The sequence below is a fragment of the Acipenser ruthenus genome, chromosome 5 (genome assembly GCF_902713425.1).
Source record: "Acipenser ruthenus chromosome 5, fAciRut3.2 maternal haplotype, whole genome shotgun sequence".
Taxonomy (NCBI): domain Eukaryota; kingdom Metazoa; phylum Chordata; class Actinopteri; order Acipenseriformes; family Acipenseridae; genus Acipenser; species Acipenser ruthenus.
In genome coordinates this window covers 55,571,340-55,585,242 of record NC_081193.1, presented here as the reverse complement: position 1 = coordinate 55,585,242, position 13,903 = coordinate 55,571,340, and positions in this window count along the sequence as shown.

Below are 13,903 nucleotides of genomic sequence, written 5' to 3'. Positions count from 1 at the left end.
TCGTGGCACATATGACAGTCCAAAACGGCTCAGAATGCATTTAAGAACATCTAGAACCCCAGAGCTAGGCCCCCAATCATTACTAAAAGGTGTATTCTTCAGTTGATTGTATAATTTATTTTATTTTTTTTTAGAAATGCTAATGTCGTATACAAGGGGTCCCTCACTCCTCTTTGTCAGAGATGGACAAGAAAACCATGTAAAATGCGCTTCAAGTTCTTCCTGTAGAAGTGACGATGAGCACGGAGGAGTCTGGGGAGGAAGACAATCCATTTAACCAGGGTGAACAAATGGCTGTGAAGGTGGTCAGACCACGGAAGTGGGAATCAGGAAGGTTTAGAGAGTACAAAAGGGCATGTGATATAGCATACAGCATGATCAAAAAGAAAAGAAAGTGCAAACTTCCTAGAAAAAGAGGTTATTTTTCAAAGTACAATAGGCCAGATTTACCTGATGAATTTTCATGGTTGGCTAATTCGATTTAATAAAAAAAAATATTGGGGGAAAAAAAATGTTCACTTTTTTTTCCTGTAAACTCAATTTGAGTAAGCTGTTTAAATTGTGTAACTGCTACAACTGACTTTTCTGTTTTTCACCTTTTTCACTACTTTTATTTGGTAATGTTTTTCTAAAATCCTAAATGTTATTTAATATTGTTTAAATGTTCTTTTAATGTTGTTTTTTAACACTAATAAAGTATATTTGAAATACAATAAAAAAACGTCTGTTATTATTTGAAATACGTTTAACACATTTTTTAAATGGTGTTTACTTTTTCTAAACACAAGTTTGCAATCTTGTGAACTGTATTGCACGACAAGTTTACCTGCTGTTTGTAAACCGTATTTAAACAACCAAAACTGCTTTAAATTATGTAAATCTTTGTAAACGGGATATGCGCTAATGTTTGCACAGATTGTAAACCAATGTTTTACAAATGTGTAAACCTGATGTCCAAATGGACATGATGACCTTCATTTAGTTTCTAGTCTTTGTAAACCATTTGTAAACATTATTTTTACAAACTGTTTGCACCCTTTGCAAACTTATGAAACCGTATGTTTGTATGTGTTTACAGTATGTTTACTCTATTGTTAAACCATATTTTTCGTGCAGTGGTGGTTCTCAACTTTTTCTATTAATGTACCCCTTTTGTCTGGTTCATCTTGAGTACCCCTAAATTACCACACACAAAACAACTTGCTAATGTGAATAGATGCACAAGAAAGTACAGCAACATATTAATACTAACATTGTTTTTCATATAGTCCCTGATCTATGTGATTAAAAAATAGTCAATATACTTACAGTTCAGTGCAAAACTTGACCCTGTCTTTTGCTGATGAGCTTTGTCATCCTAGGGTGCAATGATGCAGCAACAGTTATTAAGCTTTTTTACAAATGTAGCCTGTGTTTTGTTTTGATTTGGGTCATTGCAGAAAATGACACAAGTTCAAAATGCAATCAATTATTTTCTGTTTTGTATTTGTAATTAATTTAGAACAACTAATTTAGAACAAAATTTTATTTTTCACTTTGACATTATAGACTTTTTTTGTGTTGATCAGTGGCAAAAACTCCTAATCAAATCCATTTTGATTCCATGTTGTAACACAATAAAATGTGGAAAAGTCCAAGGGGGGTGAATACTTTTGAGAGCCACTGTAGTAGCCACTTTAAGTTTTTCTACAACTTGTGAGACAATGTCCTCACCCATGTCGTCGATCCTACAACAAATGGTGTCATATGACAAGGGTACTTTCTTGAGCGTGTCTGCTGCTTTTTTATCAAGCATGTTCTCTGCTAGCGCCACAGTGGCGGGCAAAATTAATTCCTCTGCAACTGTGTATGGCGATTTTGCAACGAGCAGCGAGACCGCACATGACGCCTCAAGTGCTTTGGCTGAGGTAGATGAAGCTTTGTGCATTGTAAACTGGCAAGTTTTCTTTTAAAAAACTGCTGGCTTACCGACATGTGCAGGGTGTTATGTGTTCAGATGTCATTGTAAATGCGCTGGCTTCATGCTGCTGTTTGACAAAATTTCTCCACAGAAGAAACATAACAGTTGAGGTGGATCGGCAGTTGTGGAGGTAAATCCAAATCTGATGTAATCCTCACGAAACTGACAGTGTTTTGTTTCTGTTCTCACTTTTTTTGGGTTTTCCAAATGCGATGTATTGGTTTCACTGCTACTGCTCCCAGCACCGCGTTTTAAAAACGTATCCATTTCACCAGAAGCTAGCTGGCTAATTAGCTTCAAGTATTCAAAAGCACAACTAGAAACACATACATACACAGCATGTAACAAACTAGCTAACTGACGTCGCCTCACCAGTTACCCGGGTTATAAATGCAGCTACGTAAGCCATAAGGTATGTTACCCTAAAATACCGTATCTACTTAATAGAAGCGCCAAACGTTTTGTGAAAGTTTCGTTTGTATTTTTGATATTCATAACATTTTACATGCCGAACTTGACAAATATGTAGGTTAGCTCGAGTACCCCCTAGGAGGTGATCGCGTACCCCAGGTTGAGAACCACTGTTATAAATCACACATTAAATGTCACTCGCATGCAAAATTAGATCTTTTTATTTGTATCATGCATATTACTTAAACAAAAGTTGTTGTATTAAAATCCAACCAAATCGTTATACGTAGCAACTCTATGGCGCCGCTGCTGTGTATGGAGCAGAGTATATTATCCAAAAGTTGAATGCAAACTGTGCAAGCGACTGTTGATGTTTCATGGAGGCACAACCAATCTCTGGGGTCACTTCACAGTGTAAGTTCATATTATTATTATTATTATTATTATTATTATTATTATTATTATTATTATTATTATTATTATTAGTAGTAGTAGTCCTATTTAGTGCCAGTAGGGGGACTACACCGCCCACCCAGTGACAGTCAGGTGCACCGGCTGCCTAATGGCAGGCGGACAGAAATTCAGTTTAGCACCCCCTAAACATGATTTCCATTACACGAGAGTAGATGTTAAAACTTCATGCTGATTTGAACTCGGCTCTCGCCAAGATAAGCACCAACTAAGACGTAGCTTTACAGTAAACTAATGTGATCCATATGTGTCTCCATCCATTTACGTTTCCTTCCATATGATGATGTAGATATCCTTCTGTCTGGTGTTAATGGCTGAAGTGTAATGCTGGCTCCAGGGATCAGCTTATTTTGCCTCCCTGGCGCATCAGCACACACAACGGCTGCGATGCTGGCTCCGGGGATCAACCAAAGTGCGGCCTCCCCAGCGCATCAGCATGACAACCGTCTGGATTGAGCTAAGTAGGGTACATCTCTGGGGTTTTCAAGTGGGCACCTTCCATCCTCAGTGTTTCGTCGACTAGCCCACGACACCTCAAGAGGGCTCGACGGTGATTCTGGCGTCCCAGCATCACCCCCCTCCGTCCCCCACTCAACTCAGCCCAGCTTACTTACCTGTCCCCAGCCAGAATCTTTCCGTCTCAACCACAGCCAGTTGCTGCTCCTCTCTGCTGTTTCAGATAAGTTCTTCACTGTGCGACGCAACTCTTGGCCACTGAATCCGACGTCTCTGAGAAACCGGGTTGTAGAGTGTGCCACAAATCCTCGACAACCCACTTCCACTGGGTAAACCCGAACTCTCCATCCTCGCTGTTCCGCTTCAGTGGCTAGTTGAGCATACCGCAGTTTCTTCCTCTCATACGCCTCATCTACAGCATCCTCCCATGGCACTGTTAACTCTACCAGGTGAACAAGGCGTGCTGATCCAGACCACAAGACAATATCTGGTCGAAGGTTAGTGGTGGCAATCTCAGGTGGAAAAATAAGCCGTTGACCAACATCTGCCAGCATTTTCCAGTCTCTAGCAGCTTCCAGTTGTCCTGGTCGAGAATTGGTTTTAACACCTTTTCTTGGTGGTTGCTCTCCTGGGCGGAGGAATGTTGTCTTTTGTGTGTAATGTTTTGATGGAACAGGTGACAACTTATTGGTCATGTTACGCTTGTCTTCCAATGCTAAGGCCAAACATCGCAGCACCTGGTCATGGCGCCAAGTAAACCGTCCTTGGCTAAGAGCCACCTTACATCCTGTCAAAATGTGCCTTAATGTTGCAGGTGATGAACACAAAGGACATGAGGGATCCTCTCCTACCCAGAGGTTTAGGTTCTGTGGTGATGGGAGAACATCATATGTTGACCTGATGAGGAAACTGATCCTGCTCTGTTCCATTGACCATAGGTCTTTCCAGCCAATCTTGCGTTGTTCCACACTCTCCCATCTCATCCATTCTCCCTGCTTGGCCTGGGAAATGGCCTTTATACACCTCATCCTCTCCTCCTGCTTTTGCACCTCGTTGACTACCAGCTTCCTCCTTTGAGCTGGGGCCGCCTTGTGCCATGTAGGAGGAGTTGAACTGAAACCAAGACCCCCTCTTCCATGCTGAACTTGCCCCATGATATCACCAATTCGAAGGGCAGCCTTTGCATCTTCCACAGCTTTCTTTGCCGCCCACTTTCTTCCAGTTTTCAACACAGGTGCTGCCTCCCTTACGCATTTATCGCGTGACTCTACTAAAGTCATTTCCAGTCTGACCTTGGCGCACTTAAACTCCTCGGTTAGAGCAGAGACTGGTAGCTGCAGTATTCCTTTACCATAAAGTCCCACTCTGCTGAGGCAGCGTGGAACTCCCAACCATTTCCTGATGTATGAACTGATTAAAGCTTCCAGCTTCTCTACTGTTGTCAAAGAAACCTCGTACACAGTCAGTGGCCACAGCAACCTTGGCAGTAGACCAAACTGAAAGCACCAGAGTTTTAGTTTACCTGGTAGAGCGCAGCTGTCTATGCTCTTCAACCCTTCCACTGCTTGTTGTCTAACTTCTCCCACACGAACTGTGTCCTTTAGATCCCCGTCGTACCATCTCCCAAGACTCTTCACTGGCTTCTCAGACACTGTTGGTATTGCCTCACCATTAATGAAGAATGTTTTATCTACTACTTTGCCTTTAATTATAGAGATGCTCCTTGATTTAGTGGGCTTGAATTGCATTCGTGCCCATTCAATGTTATTGGTTAATTTGCCCAATAATCGATTAGTGCAGGCTACTGTTGTAGTCATGGTTGTCATGTCATCCATGTATGCTCGAATTGGTGGTAGTCGCATTCCAGAAGCCAAGCGCTCTCCTCCTACTACCCATTTTGATGCCCTAATGATTACTTCCATTGCCATGGTAAAAGCCAGTGGAGAAATGGTGCATCCTGCCATTATTCCAACCTCTAGGCATTGCCATGTAGTGCTGAATTCTGAAGTTGAAAAACTGAATTGCAAATCTCCAAAATAGGCTTTCACTAAATTTGTTATTGTCATCGGTACACTGAAAAAATCAAATGCTGCCCAAAGTAGTTCATGTGGCACTGAACCATATGCATTAGCCAAATCCAGGAATGTCACATGGAGCTCCTTCCTCTCCTTTTTAGCTGATTGAATTTGTTGCCAGATCACATTGATGTGTTCTAAGCAACCTGGGAAACCTGGAATGCCCGCTTTTTGTATTGAAGTGTCAATGAAGCAGTTCTTTAATAGGTAAGCTGACAATCTCTGAGCAATAATGCTGAAGAAAATCTTGCCTTCTACGTTTAATAGGGAAATGGGACGAAACTGACTGATGCTTGTAGAATCTTTTTCTTTAGGTATAAAGACTCCACCTGCTCGGCGCCATGCTCTTGGTACAACCTGTTTTTCCCATGCCACTTTCATCAATTTCCACAGAATTCGTAGAACTCCTGAAGCACTCTTGTACACTCTGTACGGAACTCCATTAGGCCCTGGAGATGATGAAGCCCTTGCTTTTTTCACAGCTTGCTCTATTTCTTTCCACTTAGGTGCACAGTCCTCCATTTGGTATTCTGGTGGATTGATAGGTGGGATGTCTGACGGAATTGACATAGGCTCCTGCCTTTTTGAATCTGTATGTGTTTCCTCCAAATATCTCTCCAGCTCAACCTTAGATGCTTTTAGTGTGCCATTCTTCTCACTGGTGAATAACTTCTTTACAAATTTGAATGGCTCTTTATAAAAGTTAGCTCTCGCACGCTCCTTCTTTTTGTAGCGTTTCCGTAGGCGCTCAGCTCTGCGCAATGTTGCAAGCTTATCTTTTATGACCCTTTGTAAGAGATTGAGTCCCTCCTTCTGACTTTGTTCTGCTCTTCTCCATTGGTTCCTCAGCTGTCTCCTTTCTCTAACTAAGCGTTCAATCTCTTGCTGCCGTCTAGACTTTCCAGGAATAGTTTGTACTTTTTCCTTCCTATTTTCAACTCCAAACCTCTCACTTCCATATGCGTAGATGATGTCCCCAAATTTATCCAGCTTCTTTTCAACTGTTCCACTTAATCTTTCCAATGCAACGCAGAGATCTGTGTTTACTGTGTCCCATGCAGTTTTCTCACAAGCTCTTGGCCATTTAACTCCAGGCTTGTGCCCGTTGAGGTTCTTTTCTCTCTTATGCTGGTTTGTCTGACCGGGTTCACAAGGATCATTAGGTTCATCACTAACTGTGTCCATGCAAGTCCTCCTCACATCTATGACAGGGGTGCTGATATCCTGCGAACTGTGGTTTGCTTCCTGTCGCTGGATTTCATTCGACTGACTTGACTGACTTCGTAAGAAGTACTGATCAATGCGAGGCCCTTGTCCCTTCTCCCTCAAGCATTTCATTCTCCCTTGATGAATCTTCAAACCCCTGACCGTTGTCGCCTTGCTCCAGCCGCAGACACAAACCTGGAGTTCCATGTCTTTATTAACTGCAGATCTTGAACTAGTCTTTTGTGAAGTACTCTCCATACTCATATCCGTTTCCGTTCCTAAGTCGTTAACCGTGTTGTCCAACGTTGAGTCATCTTCCGCCCCCGCTCTCGCAGACTCTAGGGGTATTTTTCTCTTTAATTTCTTAGAAGCCTTGGGCGGGTGTCTCCAGCATCCTGTAAACACAGAGCTGGATACTGCCGACAAGGGTAGCTAACCCTTACCAGCCCCAATGGGGTCTCTTTCCTCCTGTCAGCTGTCTCTCCAGGCTGTTACAAGGTCTTTCCCTTGTTGCCAGCTGCACTATTCACAGCAGTCACTGGACGTATCCAGATCTTCATGATTTCCATTACACGAGAGTAGATGTTAAAACTTCATGCTGATTTGAACTCGGCTCTCGCCAAGATAAGCACCAACTAAGACGTAGCTTTACAGTAAACTAATGTGATCCATATGTGTCTCCATCCATTTACGTTTCCTTCCATATGATGATGTAGATATCCTTCTGTCTGGTGTTAATGGCTGAAGTGTAATGCTGGCTCCAGGGATCAGCTTATTTTGCCTCCCTGGCGCATCAGCACACACAACGGCTGCGATGCTGGCTCCGGGGATCAACCAAAGTGCGGCCTCCCCAGCGCATCAGCATGACAACCGTCTGGATTGAGCTAAGTAGGGTACATCTCTGGGGTTTTCAAGTGGGCACCTTCCATCCTCAGTGTTTCGTCGACTAGCCCACGACACCTCAAGAGGGCTCGACGGTGATTCTGGCGTCCCAGCATCACCCCCCTCCGTCCCCCACTCAACTCAGCCCAGCTTACTTACCTGTCCCCAGCCAGAATCTTTCCGTCTCAACCACAGCCAGTTGCTGCTCCTCTCTGCTGTTTCAGATAAGTTCTTCACTGTGCGACGCAACTCTTGGCCACTGAATCCGACGTCTCTGAGAAACCGGGTTGTAGAGTGTGCCACAAATCCTCGACAACCCACTTCCACTGGGTAAACCCGAACTCTCCATCCTCGCTGTTCCGCTTCAGTGGCTAGTTGAGCATACCGCAGTTTCTTCCTCTCATACGCCTCATCTACAGCATCCTCCCATGGCACTGTTAACTCTACCAGGTGAACAAGGCGTGCTGATCCAGACCACAAGACAATATCTGGTCGAAGGTTAGTGGTGGCAATCTCAGGTGGAAAAATAAGCCGTTGACCAACATCTGCCAGCATTTTCCAGTCTCTAGCAGCTTCCAGTTGTCCTGGTCGAGAATTGGTTTTAACACCTTTTCTTGGTGGTTGCTCTCCTGGGCGGAGGAATGTTGTCTTTTGTGTGTAATGTTTTGATGGAACAGGTGACAACTTATTGGTCATGTTACGCTTGTCTTCCAATGCTAAGGCCAAACATCGCAGCACCTGGTCATGGCGCCAAGTAAACCGTCCTTGGCTAAGAGCCACCTTACATCCTGTCAAAATGTGCCTTAATGTTGCAGGTGATGAACACAAAGGACATGAGGGATCCTCTCCGACCCAGAGGTTTAGGTTCTGTGGTGATGGGAGAACATCATATGTTGACCTGATGAGGAAACTGATCCTGCTCTGTTCCATTGACCATAGGTCTTTCCAGCCAATCTTGCGTTGTTCCACACTCTCCCATCTCATCCATTCTCCCTGCTTGGCCTGGGAAATGGCCTTTATACACCTCATCCTCTCCTCCTGCTTTTGCACCTCGTTGACTACCAGCTTCCTCCTTTGAGCTGGGGCCGCCTTGTGCCATGTAGGAGGAGTTGAACTGAAACCAAGACCCCCTCTTCCATGCTGAACTTGCCCCATGATATCACCAATTCGAAGGGCAGCCTTTGCATCTTCCACAGCTTTCTTTGCCGCCCACTTTCTTCCAGTTTTCAACACAGGTGCTGCCTCCCTTACGCATTTATCGCGTGACTCTACTAAAGTCATTTCCAGTCTGACCTTGGCGCACTTAAACTCCTCGGTTAGAGCAGAGACTGGTAGCTGCAGTATTCCTTTACCATAAAGTCCCACTCTGCTGAGGCAGCGTGGAACTCCCAACCATTTCCTGATGTATGAACTGATTAAAGCTTCCAGCTTCTCTACTGTTGTCAAAGAAACCTCGTACACAGTCAGTGGCCACAGCAACCTTGGCAGTAGACCAAACTGAAAGCACCAGAGTTTTAGTTTACCTGGTAGAGCGCAGCTGTCTATGCTCTTCAACCCTTCCACTGCTTGTTGTCTAACTTCTCCCACACGAACTGTGTCCTTTAGATCCCCGTCGTACCATCTCCCAAGACTCTTCACTGGCTTCTCAGACACTGTTGGTATTGCCTCACCATTAATGAAGAAACAAAAGAGGGTGCTAACAAAAACTGGCAACTAACTAATTTTAACCAAAAAACCGGTAAAAGGACTGTAAATTAAATATTTAGAATGAAAGGGGAGGTGGAACAGAGCACGCCCCCTAGAGCCCACTGGTCGACAAACGATGGCATGTCGCCAGCGGACTCCGCGTGGGCGTGCTCTAACTTAACCCTTGAACGGAGAAGGGCCCTGAACATGGCCCCACAGTCAAAGAGACCCTCCCCGATCATCTTACGCTTCCTGGTCTTGTAGATGGCGAGTCTAGCAAGAGCCAGGAGCAGATTCACGAGGAGGTCTCTTTTTTTAGTGGAGCCATGAACAGGGTGCCCGAAAATGAGGAGGGTTGGAGAGAAATGCAGCCAGAACTGCAGCAAAAGGTTTTTCAATAAAAGAAAAAATGGCTGCAGCCTGGCGCACAAATAATAAATATGAGCAACCGACTCGGACTGACCGCAGAAAGGGCATGCGGCGTCCGAGTCGGTAAAGTGACGCAGGATCTCTCCTGACGCGAGCGCTCCGTGCAGGACCCTCCACCCCAAGTCCCCAGCTCCCCTGGAGACCAGCGGGGAGTACAGGGCCTCCCACTGGGGACCGACGCCCTCCGGTGGTCGGAGGGTCTCCCGCCAAGCGGTGTCTCGGCGGGAGACGAGGGCGAGGAAGTGGAGGGTGTGGAGCGTCATCGCGTACAGGGTCCTCCTCGACGCCGATCGGAGGGACGTCGAGGAGAACTGCGAGATCCTGCTCAGGTTGTTCTCGAGGGGAGGCCGAGGGGGGGCTCGGGCCTTGGGTTCGATCAGCAGGACCGGAGAGCCGGGGGCAGGGGGGGGGATGGAAGATGGCTCCCCGGTCCTGAGAACTCCCTCGAGATACCTGACAGAGTCTGGGTGCAACGCTGCTTTGCACTCCCGGATCGCGCGGCCGGCCGTCCTGACGGTCGCCCGAGCCGCCCTGGCGACAAGCGACTCGGGGGTCAGCCACTCGGACCGCTCGCGATCCAGGAGATCCCAGACTCTGGTCACCTTGGCCGAGATCAGCGCGCGCCGCACCGAGGGGGACTCCAACGCCTGCGCACCCAGGTGGGGGTTGTGCAGCAGGGGCTCCAGCAGGAGTTCCTCGCCCTCGGTCGGAACGGCGTCTCGGCCGACAGAAAACATGCTCCGGGTCCTGAGCAGGTCCTGGTAAAAGACCGGTCGTAGCCCAGGTCGTGCAGCCGGCGCAACAAAAGCGACGCCAGCGTGCACCACTGCGGGGCCGGGTCTGCGTAGAGGAATCTCTGCAGGGTCTGGAGGCGGAAGGTGTGCACCTGGCTCTTGATGCACACCAACCCTTGGCCTCCCTCGGCCAGAGGGAGGCTCAGAACCGCCGCAGAGACCCAGTGCTTTCCGGCCCAGAAGAAGTCCGTCAGCTTCCTCTGGACCCTGGACACAAACTCAGGGGGCGGGCTCAGGACGGTGAGTCGATGCCAAAGCATCGACGCCACCAGTTGGTTGATCACTAAAGCCCGTCCCCTGAAGGAAAGCAGTCTCAGCAGACCCGACCACGACCTCAGCCGAGCAGCCACCTTGTCCTCCAACTCCACCCAGTTGGCTGCGACCGAGGTCTCCGCGGGGCTCAGGTGGACTCCCAGATATTTGAAACTGTCCGCGCTCCACTTGAACTGCTGGAGCGCGACAGGGAGGGAGTCCACCCGCCAGGGACCCACCAGTAACCCGGAGCACTTGTCCCAGTTGATCCTGGCAGAGGAAGCGGCAGAGTAGACGCTCTGGCAGCTCCGCATCCTCTCCAGGTCAACCGGGTCGGAGGCCACCAGGAGCACGTCGTCGGCGTAGGCCGACAGGACCACCCTCGTGTCCGGCGCGCCGAGCGCCAACCCCGTGAGCCTCCTGCGAAGGAGGCAGAGGAAGGGCTCGATGCACAGCGCGTACAGTTGTCCGGACAGAGGGCAGCCCTGACGCACTCCTCTCCCAAACGCGAGGGGCGCGGTCAGGGACCAGTTGACCTTCACGAGGCACTCGGCAGAGGCGTAGAGCATCCGGAACAGGCCGACGAAGCGCGGCCCGAATCCGAATGCTCGCAGGGTTCCGAAGAGATACCCGTGATCCACCCGGTCGAACGCCTTCTCCTGATCCAGCGACAGGAAGGCGACCGACCGACCGGTCCTCCTGCAGTAATGCAGGAGGTCCCGAACCAGGAAGATGTTATCGAAGATCGTCCAGTTCGGGACCGTGTAGGACTGGTCGGGGTGGATCACGTCTGCCAGCACGGACTTGAGCCTCAGGGAGGTGGCCTTGGCCACGATTTTGTAGTCCGTGCATAGCAGCGAGACCGGGCGCCAGTTCTTTAGGCAGCGGAGATCCCCCTTCTTGGGCAGGAGCGTTAACACCGCCCGCCTCATCGAAAGGGGCATCTCCCCGGTCTCGTAGGCTTCCGCCAGGACCCGCGCAAAGGCGGGCCCCAGCAAGTCCCAAAACTTCTTGTAGAACTCCACGGTCAGCCCGTCGATGCCCGGCGATTTGTTATAGGGCATCTGACCGAGGGCGTCGGAGAGCTCGGCCACAAACGCCCCCCGGGACCGCTGGAGCTGCAGGTCCCGCAGGGTGCACTTCTTCTCCTCGTACGCGCTCTGCTCGAGTTGGTCCCCGCGAGCCAGGCGGCTCTCCAGATCGAGCAGCTCCCTTTCCAGCCGCTCGATCCGCGAGTCCCTCCGCCTGCTCGCGCCCCTCGTGTACTCCTGACAGAGGACCTTGATCTGCGCTTTCCCCACGTCCCACCACTGACACCAGGTGGGGAAGCGAGATCGCCTGCCGTGCCAGACCGTCCAAAAGTCCCGGAAAGACCGCTCAAAGCGCTCGTCCTCCAACAGGCTGTTGTTGAAGTGCCAGTAGGCGGAGAAATGCCTAGCTGGCACCACGGCCACCGTCACGGCCACCAGGTTGTGGTCCGTGAACGGCGCCGGCCTGATGTCGGAGGCGCGAACGCAATGAGCGTGGTTCCGCGACACGTAGAACCTGTCGATCCGGGACTGAGACACCCGCCCCTCCCTCACCCGGGTGAAGGTGAAGGCCGAGGTGTCCGGGTGTTGCCACCGCCAGATGTCGACCAGAGAGAGCCGAGCGATCAGCTCTCTCAGGGCGGCCGACGAGAGCGGGTAGGGCTCGCGCCCCACCCGGTCCGCGGCCTCGAGGGTGCAGTTGAAGTCACCCCCGAGAACCACGAGCTCGTCGGCGCCGATGGTGTTCAGATGGTTCGACATCCGGTGGAAGAACTGGACCCTCGCCGGACCCGAGGACGGAGCGTACGCGTTCACCAGGTGAACGGTAGCGTCCCCGTCCCGGATCCGGTGGTGCAACAGACGGCCCGGCACGACGTTGACCACATCGAGCACCGTGGGAACAAAGGACCCGGAGAAGAGCGTCGCCACCCCACAAGATGACTCGGTGAGGTGGCTGAACGACACTCTCCCCCCCCACTCCAGCAGCCAGTTGGCCTCGGCCTGCGGAGTGGAGTGGGTTTCCTGCAGGAAGCACACAGAGTAACCCCCTTTTTTCAGGAAGGAGATTACCTGGGCCCTGCGGAAATGGTCCTTGCATCCGTTGACGTTCACGGTCCCGATGCGATACATGGTCCTCTGTCAGGTGGAGTTGGCGACACTCACGGGAGATCCTGAGATCTCCCGAAGTTCACCAACTGGTCGTGAAACTTTCGGGCACGTATGTGCACGCACGTGCCCGAAGTTTTGCTGGCGTGGCTGGCCCTGAGGAAGGATCTCACAGAGTTGAGGATCCTCTGGAAATCCCCCCATTTGTCCAGGGCCAGCTGGACCTTGTCCCTGCGGTGGATGGTGGCCTCCAGGAGCTCCGCCGCAGGGATGTCCGGAGAAGGGGCGGACAGACTCTCCGAGCCCACGCTGCACGCGGACTCCGAGTCCTCCTCCCGCTCCTCCGGTTCTCCACCGCCCCCCTTGCGGTGGAGAAGCACAACGCACTCACGTTGGTGGGTGAGCGCGTTGCGTCTGATTTTGATCTTGACCCCCCCCCCAGGGGACGCGGCGGGAGAGATCGGCGGAGGGACCCTGGCGGGGACCGTCTGCACCCTCGATTTCGGGGGCGCAGACGGACGCTCGACGTACACCGCCGAGCCGGACGGTCTCGTCGTCCCCGCTCTGGGTCCCTCCTTGGAGGTCCGAGGCACGGTCTCAGGCCCGTCCTCTTCCCTCGAAGGAAGGGGATCCACCCTCTCGGGTCCTTCCCCTCCCTCCCCTAGAGAAAGGGGATACACCCTTTCGGGTCCTTCCCCTTCCTCCGCATCAGTCACCGGTTGCTGTTTCAGGGGCTCCTCCCGCGCCCCCTCGGTGACTGGAACCGGCCCCTCGATGCTGGGTCGGGGACCGGTTTCTTGGCCCCGTTGCACTTCGGGGAGGGGATCTACCGCGAGGGCACCACCTTCTGCCCTCTCCGGTTCTTCCCCTCCCTTCCGCGCTCCGGAGACCAATGTAAACGCGGGCTCCTCAGAGCCCGCCTCTGCCTCAGGGGGTGTTTTCTCCTCCCCCTCCGTGGCGGCACGAGAGCCGGAACCCCCGTCGCCGCAGGAGAGGGGAGCCTGAGGCAGATCTTGTTCCGGGAGGGGTGGTTCTTCCCCCCCCTCCGACCCCTCGGCAGGGGTCGCTTGCATGGGCTCCGCGTTGTCTGCGGAGCCCACGCTTGCCTCGGGAGCTGAATCCGCCTCCTCCACGGCGGCGGGAGCC